The sequence below is a fragment of the Salmo salar genome, chromosome ssa06, assembly GCF_905237065.1.
Source record: "Salmo salar chromosome ssa06, Ssal_v3.1, whole genome shotgun sequence".
Lineage (NCBI taxonomy): Eukaryota > Metazoa > Chordata > Actinopteri > Salmoniformes > Salmonidae > Salmo > Salmo salar.
This window is the reverse complement of record NC_059447.1, coordinates 12,166,458-12,176,900: the sequence shown is the minus strand read 5'-3', so window position 1 is coordinate 12,176,900 and position 10,443 is coordinate 12,166,458.

The following is a 10,443-nucleotide window of genomic DNA, read 5'->3' as shown; positions in this document are numbered from 1 at the left end:
TACCCCTACTACATGTACATAATGCATTACCTAAATCACCTGTACCCGTGCATATTGCCTCAGTACTGCTACTCCTTGTATATAGCCTTATTATTGTGTTACTATGTGTGGGGCCCATTTGCATGTGTGTTTTGTGTGTGTGAGCGAATGTAGTGTGTGTGTTGGCGTGAGTTTGTGGGTAGTCTAGTGAGTGTGCATAGAGTCAGTGCAATTTTGTTGTTGTTGATATAAATAATTAAGGAGGTTGACTTTCAGTGCCTTCGGAAATTATTCAGACCCCTTGACTTTTTCCACTTCGTTACGTAACAGCCTTATTCTAAAATTGATTAAATACATTTTCCCCCTCATCAATCTACACAAAATACCGCATAATGGCAAAGTGAAAACAGGTTTTCATTTATTTTTACAAATGTAATAAAAATATACAACAGAAATACCTTAGTTACATAAGTATTCAGCAACTTTACTCTGAGACTCAAAATTGAGCTCAGGTGCATCCCGTATCCATTGATCATCCTTGAGATGTTTCTACAACTTGATTGGAGTCCACCTGTGATAAATTCAATTGATTGGACATGATTTGGAAAGGCAGACTCCGTAGAGCTCTGAAACAGGATTGTGTGGAGCCACAGATCTGGGGAAGGGTACCAAAACATTTCTGCAGCATTGAAGATACCCAAGAACACAGTGGATGGAAGAAGTCTGGAACCACCAAGACGCTTTTGTTTTTTAAGGCCTTCCTCTTGAAACTGACCAATCAGGGGAGAAGGGCCTTGGTCAGGGAGGTGACCAAGAACCAGATGGTCACAGACAGAACTTCAGAGTTCCTCTGTGGAGATGGGAGAAACTTCCAGAAGGACAACCATCTCTGCAGCACTCCACCAATCAGGCCTGTATGGTAGAGTGGCCAGACGGAAGCCATTCCTCAGTAAAAGGCACATGACAGCCCACTTGGACTTTGCCAAAAAGGCACCTTAAGGAATCTTAGACCATGAGAAACAAGATTCTCTGGTCTGATGAAACCAAGATTGAACTCTTTGCCCTGAATGCTAAGCGTCACGTCTGGAGGAAACCTGACACCATCCCTACGGTGATGTGTTGTTTTGGCAGCATCATGCTGTGGGGATGTTTTTCAGCGGCAGGGCCTGGGAGACTAGTCAGCATCGAGGGAAAGATGAACGGAGTAAAGTACAGAGAGAACCTTGATGAAAATCTTCTCCAGAGTGCTCAGGACCTCAGACTGGGGCGAAGGTTCACCTTCCAAAAGGACAACAACCCTAAGCACACAGCCAAGACAAAGCAGGAGTGGCTTCGGGACAAGTCTCAATGTCCTTGAGTGGCCAGAGCTCGGACTTGAACCCGATTTAACATCTCTGGAGAGACCTGAAAATAGCTGTGCAGCGACGCTCCCCATTCAACCTGACAGAGCTTGAGAGGATCTGCAGAGAAGAATGGGAGAAACTCCCCAAATACAGGTGTGCCAAGCTTGTAGCATCATACCCAAGAAGACTCGAGGCTGTATTCGCTGCTGAAGGTGCTTCAACAAAGTACTGAGTAAAGGGTCTGAATACTTATGTAAATGTAATATTATTTTTAAAAGTTTTTGCTTTGTCATTATAAGGTATTGTGTGTAGATTGACATTTTAGAATAAGGCTGTAATGTACATTGAGGGAAAAAAGGATTTGATCCCCTGCTGATTTTGTACGTTTGTCCACTGATAAAGAAATGATCCGTCTATAATTTTAATGGTAGATTTATTTGAACAGTGAGAGACAGAATAACAACAACAAAAATCCAGATAAACGCATGTCAAAAATGTTATAAATTGATTTGTATTTTAATGAGGGAAATAAGTATTTGACCCCCTCTCAATCAGAAAGATTTCTGGCTCCCATGTGTCTTTTATACAGGTAACGAGCTGAGATTAGGAGCATACTCTTAAAGGTAGTGCTCCTAATCTCAGCTTGTTACTAGACGACAGATTATGATTTTTCAACGCCGATACCGATTATTGGGGGACCCCAAAAAAAAGCTGATACCGATTAATCGGCCGATTTTAAAAATTGTATTTATTTGTAATAATGACAATTATAACAATACTGAATGAACACTTATTTTAACTTAATATAATACATCAATAAAATCAATTTAGCCTCAAATAAATAATGAAACATGTTCAATTTGGTTTAAATAATGCAAAAACAAAGTGTTGGAGAAGAAAGTAAAAGTGCACTATGTGCCATGTAAAAAAAGCTAACGTTTAAGTTCCTTGCTCAGAACATGAGAACATATGAAAGCTGGTGGTTCCTTTTAACATGAGTCTTCAATATTCCCAGGTAAGAAGTTTTAGGTTGTAGTTATTATAGGAATTATAGGACTATTTCTCTCTATACGATTTGTACTTCATATACCTTTGACTATTGGATGTTCTTATAGGCACTTTAGTATTGCCAGTGTAACAGTATAGCTTCCATCCTCTCCTCGCTCCTACCTGGGCTCGAACCAGGAACACATCAACAACAGCCAGCCTCGAAGCAGCGTTACCCATGTAGAGGAAGGGAAACAACTACTCCATGTCTCAGAGCAATTGACGTTTGAAACGCTATTAGCGCGCACCCGCTAACTAGCTAGCCATTTCACATCGGTTACACCAGCCTAATCTTGGGAGTTGACAGGCTTGAAGTCATAAACAGCCCAATGCATTGCGAAGGGCTGCTAGTGTAACCGATGTGAAATGGCTAGTTAGTTAGCGGTGGTGCGCGCTAATAGCATTTCAATCAGTGACGTCACTCGCTCTGAGACTTGAAGTAGGGTTTCCCCTTGCGTTGCAAGGGCCGCGGCTTTTGTGGCGCGATGGGTAACGATGCTTCGTGGGGTGTCAGTTGTTGATGTGTGCAAGGGTCCCTGGTTCGAGCCCAGGTTGGGGCGAAGAGAGGGACGGAACCTACACTGTTACACTAGCAAACGCAAAAAAGTGCTGTTTGTATGAACGCTTACGAGCCTGCTGCTGCCTACCACAGCTCAGTCAGACTGCTAAATCAAGAAATAGTCTTCACAGTTCGCAACGAGCCAGGCGGCCCAAACTGCTGCATATACCCTGACTCTGTTTGCAAGAGAAGTGACACATTTTCCCTAGATAAAAGAAATTCATGTTAGCAGGCAATAATAACTAAATATGCAGGTTTAAAAATATATACTTGTGTATTGATTTTAAGAAAGGCATTGATGTTTATGGTTGGAGCAACGTGTACCTAAGCCATTATATGCAACGCAGGACAGGCTAGATAAACTAGTAATATCATCAATCATGTGTAGTTAACTAGTGATTATGATTGATTGATTGTTTTTTATAAGATAAGTTTAATGCTAGCTAGCAACTTACCTTGGCTTCTTACTGCATTCGCGTAACAGGCAGGCTCCTCGTGGAGTGCAATGTAAAGCATGTGGTTAGAGCGTTGGACTAGTTAACCGTAAGGTTGCAAGATTGAATCCCCAAGCTGACAAGGTAAAAATCTGTCGTTCTGCCCCTGAACAAGGCAGTTAACCCACCGTTCCTAGGCCGTCATTGAAAATAAGAATGTGTTCTTAACTAACTTGCCTAGTTAAATAAAGGTCTAAATAAAAAACATTTAAATCGGCCAAATCGGCGTCCAAAAATACCGATAGTTATGAAAACTTGAAATCGGCCCTAATTAATCAGCCATTCAGATTAATCGGTCGACCTCTAGCTAAGACACACTGGAGTGAAGCCTTATAACTGTGATCAGTGTGGGAAGAGCTTCACTGTTGCTTACACCCTGAATAGACACAAGCTAACACACACTGGAGAGCTGTGATCAGTGTGGGAAGAGCTTTGCTCGAGCTTCCTCCTTGACTAGACACCATCAAACACACTATGGAGAGAAGCCTTATAGCTGTGACTAGTGTGGAAAGCGCTTCAGTCAATCAGGGAGCTTGAATTCACACCAGCGAACACACACTTGAGAGAAACCCTATGTCTGTCTATGTGGAAAGAGCTTTACTCATTTAGGGCCAATGAAAAAACACCAGAAAACAAAAACGTGCCATATTTCATCTCCATCCTATACCCGACAGTGGTTATAGATCCCTAAATTAAAGGCTCTATAGAAAACATATCCATCTCCCATTCTTAAACAGTTGCCTTAGTCTGATCACCATGGTAACCTCTGTGCAGCATAATATGCAGCTCTGATCTAGGATCAGGTCTCCCCTGTGTCTATGTAATATCACACATTGGGATCTAAATGGATAAATGTTATCATAGAAGATGTCACAGTGAACCTATGTGGGGGGGGTGTTGATAATTGTATCTTCTTTCATATACTCATGATACTGTTGTTATTAAATGTCATGAGGAATAATGTTTCAACAATAGGTGTATATTCATGTATTCAATTGATCAATAAATTAAATCCATTATCTTCTAAACAAGAAGTTATCACTAATTTTATATTTTTATAATAATATCTAAATTGATTAAAATGACAAACAACTAATACATAATGCATTGAATAATAATAGATGTGAGGTCAAGGAAAAGAACTATGTATGCTGTCTTGTAACAACGGTTAATGTAATAACTTTTAGATTTATAATGTAATAAAACCGGTAAATGTAATATCTTGTTGGTTAATATGATAAAATATTGAATTGTTATCATAATAACTTTTACCATTTAATGTAATAAGTTACGTTATCAGTCAGGTGAGTAACAACTTTAATGAATAATGTAATAACTTCAACCGATCATGTAGTAACACCTAAACCAATGTTTAATGGGTTACTTCACTAATGTTAATGCACATACCACCCTCCACCAATTGCAAACCCACACACACAAACCTATGCACTTGTATTAGTACACTAACACACACTCTAATCATCAAATTGTATTGGTCGCATACACATTTCTATCAGATATTGTGGGTGTAGAAATGCTTGTGTTCCTAGCTCCAACAGTGCAGTAATATCTAGCAATAAACACCAATACACACATTGAAAAGTACAAGAAGGGAATTATTGAAATATACACACCTGTACAATCACACACACACACACACACTGAAACAATAAACTGAAATAATCTGTAGGTCTCATAGTCAATGAGTCAGGGGGCTCGGTGAGGCTCACTTGGGGTGAAAATGTCTCATAGTGATTTATTTTTTTGGGTCCATGTCCCTATAGTTGAAAAGGTCTTCTATCACTGCAGCAATGGTAGCTTTCTGTGTTTTATCACTATTTCTATTCATCCCTCCATCCCATTCAGTTTTCCCATAGAGGTTTTACCCTATGACAACGTCAGCATACAGTACATCAGGTTATTACTCATGTTTACCCTTTAATCATATATCATTGGAAATATTAGATTCATAGCTATCCATCAGACACATTTTCAGAATGTTCAGATCGATAGAAATGTGATCTTCAAACTCTTGGATACAATCAGAAGTGGTTCTGAAACGTAATAAAAATGACCTTTAAAAAGTAGCCAGGCCTCGGGAGGGGAGAACCCCCAATCGGACCCTCACCCCCACCCCATAATGGGCTACCACCTCCACCCAGACCACCACTCCTTGGAGAGGTCACTACACACCTCAGAGGACTGATGTCAACGTCTTGAAGACGGTAAGAGTGAAACTTATTTTCAGATAGAAACATAGAATAGACAAACATACTTTGATAATGTAATGTATTGCTGGACGAAACAGGACCAAAATACACATTTGGAAAAGGTGAAGATTATCGACGCAAATTAATAAGAGTAAGAGATCAAGTATGGACCGTTGCCAGAAGAAGGTGAAGAGTAAAGAATATTTTGACTGACTCCCAATATTATGTGAATGCTATACGCCCATAATTGTATCAATGAATCTAGCCTCTACCAGATCGGTGTGTGTGTGTCCGTCCCGCGGAGCTAACGTAGGCTAATGTGATTAGCATGAGGTTGCAAGTAACAAGAAAATGTCCCAGGACATAGACATATCTGACATGGGCAGAAACTTAAATTCTTGTTAATCTAACTGCACTGTCCAATTTACAGTAGCTATTACAGGGAAAGAATGCCATGCTATTGTTTGAGGAGAGTGCACAGTTATGATCTTGAAAATGTATTAATAAACAAATTTGGCTCATTTGGGCAGTCTTGATACAACATTTTGAACAGAAATGCAATTGTTAATTAATTCAGTCTAAAAGGTTGCACATACATTACTTCCATCTATTGGCCAAAATGAAATTGCCCCTAACCTGGAATAGTACATTATGATCTTTCTCTTTTATTTCAAAGATGATGGAACACAAAAAAAGCATATTTATTTATTTGTATTATCTTTTACCAGATCTAATGTGTTATATTCTACTTCATTCATTTCACATTTACACAAACTTCAAAGTGTTTCCTTTGAAATGGTATCAAGAATATGCATATCCTTGCTTCAGGTCCTGAGCTACAGGCAGTTAGATTTTTTTGAAAGGGTCTGATCCATAAGAGGCTAGCCAAGGTAGCGAGTCTTGAGTCACCACTCGGAACACTATGAGATGCAACTATCTAGGTTTACTGTTATGAATTTATTAAAAGGCTAAGTGACGAGCTAATATCCTGCAATCAATGATCTAGCATTAAACGTAAGCATCTCTGGATTAACTATCTAATGTTAGCTAAATGTAGTATTGAATAAATTGGCTGCATTTCTTTAAATTGACAATTCTGTGACCTGTAATGGGCAAGTTTTAAAATTACACAATAGGTGTCATCTAGAGATGTCCAGGAGCTTGCAGGGATTTGTACTCTTGCATGATGTCTGCTTTTATGCTAATTAGCATTTGTGAAATTTGAGAGTAAATAGAGCCTCCACAGTGGTGTGGAGGCTGTGCTTTGGCAAAGTGGGTGGGGTTATATCCTACCTGTTTGGCCCTGTCCGGGGGTTCATCGGATGGGGCCACAGTGTCTCCTGACCCCACCTGTCTCAGCCTCCAGTATTTATGCTGCAGTAGTTTATGTGTCCGGGGGCTAGGGTCAGTCTATCACATCTGGAGTATTTCAGTTGTCTTTTCGGGTGTCCTGTGTGAATTTAAATATGCTCTCTCTAATTCTCTCTTTCTCTTTCTATCTTTCTCTCTCTCGGAGGACCTGAGCCCTAGGACCATGCCTCAGGACTACCTGGCTTGATGACTCCTTGCTGTCCCCAGTTCACCTGGCCGTGCTGCTGCTCCAGTTCCAACTGTTCTGCCTGCAGCTATGGAACCCTGACCTGTTCGCCGGACGTGCTACCTGTCCCAGACCTGTTGTCCCAGACCTGCTGGAACCCTGACCTATTCACCGGACGTGCTACCTGTCCCAGACCTGCTGTTTTCAACTCTCTAGAGACAGCAGGAGCGGTAGAGATACTCTCAAAGATCGGCTATGAAAAAGCCAACTGACACTTACTCCTGTGTTACTGACTTGTTGCACCCTCGACAACTACTATGATTATTATTATTTGACAATGCTGGTAATTTATGAACATTTGAACATCTAGGCCATGTGCTGTTATAATCTCCACCCGGCACAGCCAGAAGAGGACTGGCCACCCCTCATAGCCTGGTTCCTCTCTAGGTTTCTTCCTAGGTTTTGGCCTTTCTAGGGAGTTTTTCCTAGCCACCATGCTTCTACACCTGCATTACTTGCTGTTTGGGGTTTTAGGCTGGGTTTCTGTACAGCACTTTGTGATATCAGCTGATGTAAGAAGGGCTATATAAATAAATTTGATTTGATTTGATTTGCTATTGATAAAAGTCACCTTGTCTGAGAGAGATTTACACGGTTATCGAAATGTCTCGTCAGGGTAAGCCTATGGGAAATCACCTATGGGGGAAAAATGAATGTTGGAAAACAATTGGAGCCATCTCCGTTTGGCCACTAGGTTTTATGGGTATTATGAACGTCCACAGTGTGGCTCTATAGAGAGAAATAGTAATACCATCTTTTTATAGGTGCTAATTTTGCCATGGTTCGCTGGACAAAGCCTATGGGGGAAATGAACGGCGTGTTTGGATGAATGCCGAAAATAAGGTCTGTTGTAAACACAGGTTTAGATGTTGTATGTTTTGTTATACAATCTATCTGCGAACGTCACTTCTTGTGAATTTTGACGTATTTATGTAATTTAAAAAAGCACATCACAAAGGCTTCATAATTCATAAAGGTCATATTAACTGACTGCTATTATCTCATAGAACAAAACATATAAGATCTTCTTAGCCTGTGCTAACCGTATTTTCTGCGTTTATTCCAAAATCCAAATTTTTCCCCATTCATTTTTCCCATTGGGATGGCTGAATGAGCCAAAAGGAACTAATTTCCGAGTTTTAAAACTACAAGCTGGCGAGATCTAAAGCTCTATATAGCTCGACATTGACATGATTGGTTGATGGTAAGTGTATCGGTGCTACCTGTATTAACACAAACTCCTTTCCTTGACAACTTTCTTCCAGCAGTGTGTAGCAGGGAGATTCCTAGATGTGAGAAGTGTGCAGGAGGACCTGAAAGAAAGGAATGTGTAGTATTGATGTAAAAAGTTTCCTTCCAGAAATGAGAGGGATTTAGGTGACAAAGACACTGGGCCCAGACAAGTGAAGCTGAATAGCTACCCACACTAAAGTTTTGGTACACAGAAAAGGGCATTTCAGTCAGCACTGCTGGTTTGAGAAATAAAATTGTGTAGAGTACTCTGTCCACAAAAACACAGCTTTCTGCTTTCCATGTAGAGTTTTTGGCAAAAACATTCAATTAGATTATTTTGTCAGTAATGGCTACAAAAATTGGAAAAAAGCTTTGTTTACCTTCGGTAACATGAAATGGCACAAACACACAGACAGTGTTGTGGCATGGCAAAGCTACCAGGCAACTAGCAGTCATGGGAACATTGCTCAAATTTTAACATCTGCCCATGCTAGTGATATTGCAGAAAGAAGGGAGTTGTGAGTTCTGAGGAGAATATTTGCGGTCACCTCAATGTTAGGAAGACAGGGACTCTCTTTCCGTGCCAATGATGAATCTAGTGAAAGCACAAATAGAGGGAACTTTCTTGAATGTATCGAGCTTTTGAAGGAGTTTTACCCTTTCCTGCAAATGTACAATACTCCATCAAATGCGACGTATGTCTCTCCAGAATCTCAGAATGATATGATCGAATTCTGTGCTCAAGAGATTATGGACACCATGGTCTCTGAGATGTCAAAGTCTGGAATGTATGCCATTATGGCAGATGAGGCCAGGGATGGGCAGTCTGAACAGTTGGTTCTGTGTGTTAGGTATGTGACAGAGGGGACAGTTAAGGAGCCTTTACTAGCACTAGCAGAAATCAAGTCATTTGATGCCCAATCAATAGCAAATGAGTTGCGAAAGCAGCTCCAAATGAGAGGAGTAGCAGGCCTAAAGTGCGTTGCACAGACCTATGATGGCGCAGCCGTCATGAGTGGGTCCAAAGGAGGTGTGCAAGCACATTTCAGAGTGCTGCATCCGGAGGCAATTTATGTACATTGCTATGCTCATGAGCTTAATTTGGTGTTGTGTCATACTTGCAGGGCTATTCCAGAGGCTGCTGAGTTTTCAGTTTCTTGGAGAATGTGTATTCGTTTTTCAGTACATCCCTAGTTAACCACCACAAGTTCAAAGAAGCTCAGTCCAAACATGGAATAGCATCAGCTGAACTTGAACAGCTCTCAAACGCTCGCTGGGCATGCCAGCTGCGGTCCATAAATGCATTCCTGGACACCTTTAACTGCTATTTTTGATTGTCTATCTGCCATTGGATCCCCCATGGCTGTTGGTCTGAGAGCAAAGCTTCATAAGTTCACCACCGTGTATATGCTACTGATGTTTCAGTCCCTTCTTTCTATAACTGAGGGACTACATAAGTTCCTCCAGAAAGAGACTAGACCTGGCAGAAGCTTGTTTCGGCAAACAAGCTGTATGTGTGACACTGATAGGAAAACGCACAGATGCATTTGCCACAGAACTTTATGACAGAACCAAAGCACTCTGTGAAATTCACAATATTCCAGAGGCAGATACAGCAAGAAAGCGCAAAAGGAAAATGGGAGATTTTGTGGTGGAGACCTCCTTGGGTTTAGGCACAGAATTGTCACGTTCCCAAACAATGAAACAGAGTTGTTGCTCCCCTGTTTGGACAGGATAGTTTGTGAGCTTAACCAGCGATTCTAGACTGTAGATGCAGGTCTGCTCAAAGGCATGCAGCCCCAACTCAAAAAACTTCCTAGATACATCATGCTGAACTGAGTTTGCCAAGCACTACAGTATTGATGTTAAAACAGAAGAGATGTTGGTGGCCAAAAACTTTCTTGCCCGGAAAAGAGAGGCTGGATGTCCTCCCAAAGATATGCTTGCTGTGCATAACCTGGCTGATGATATGTTTCCTTCT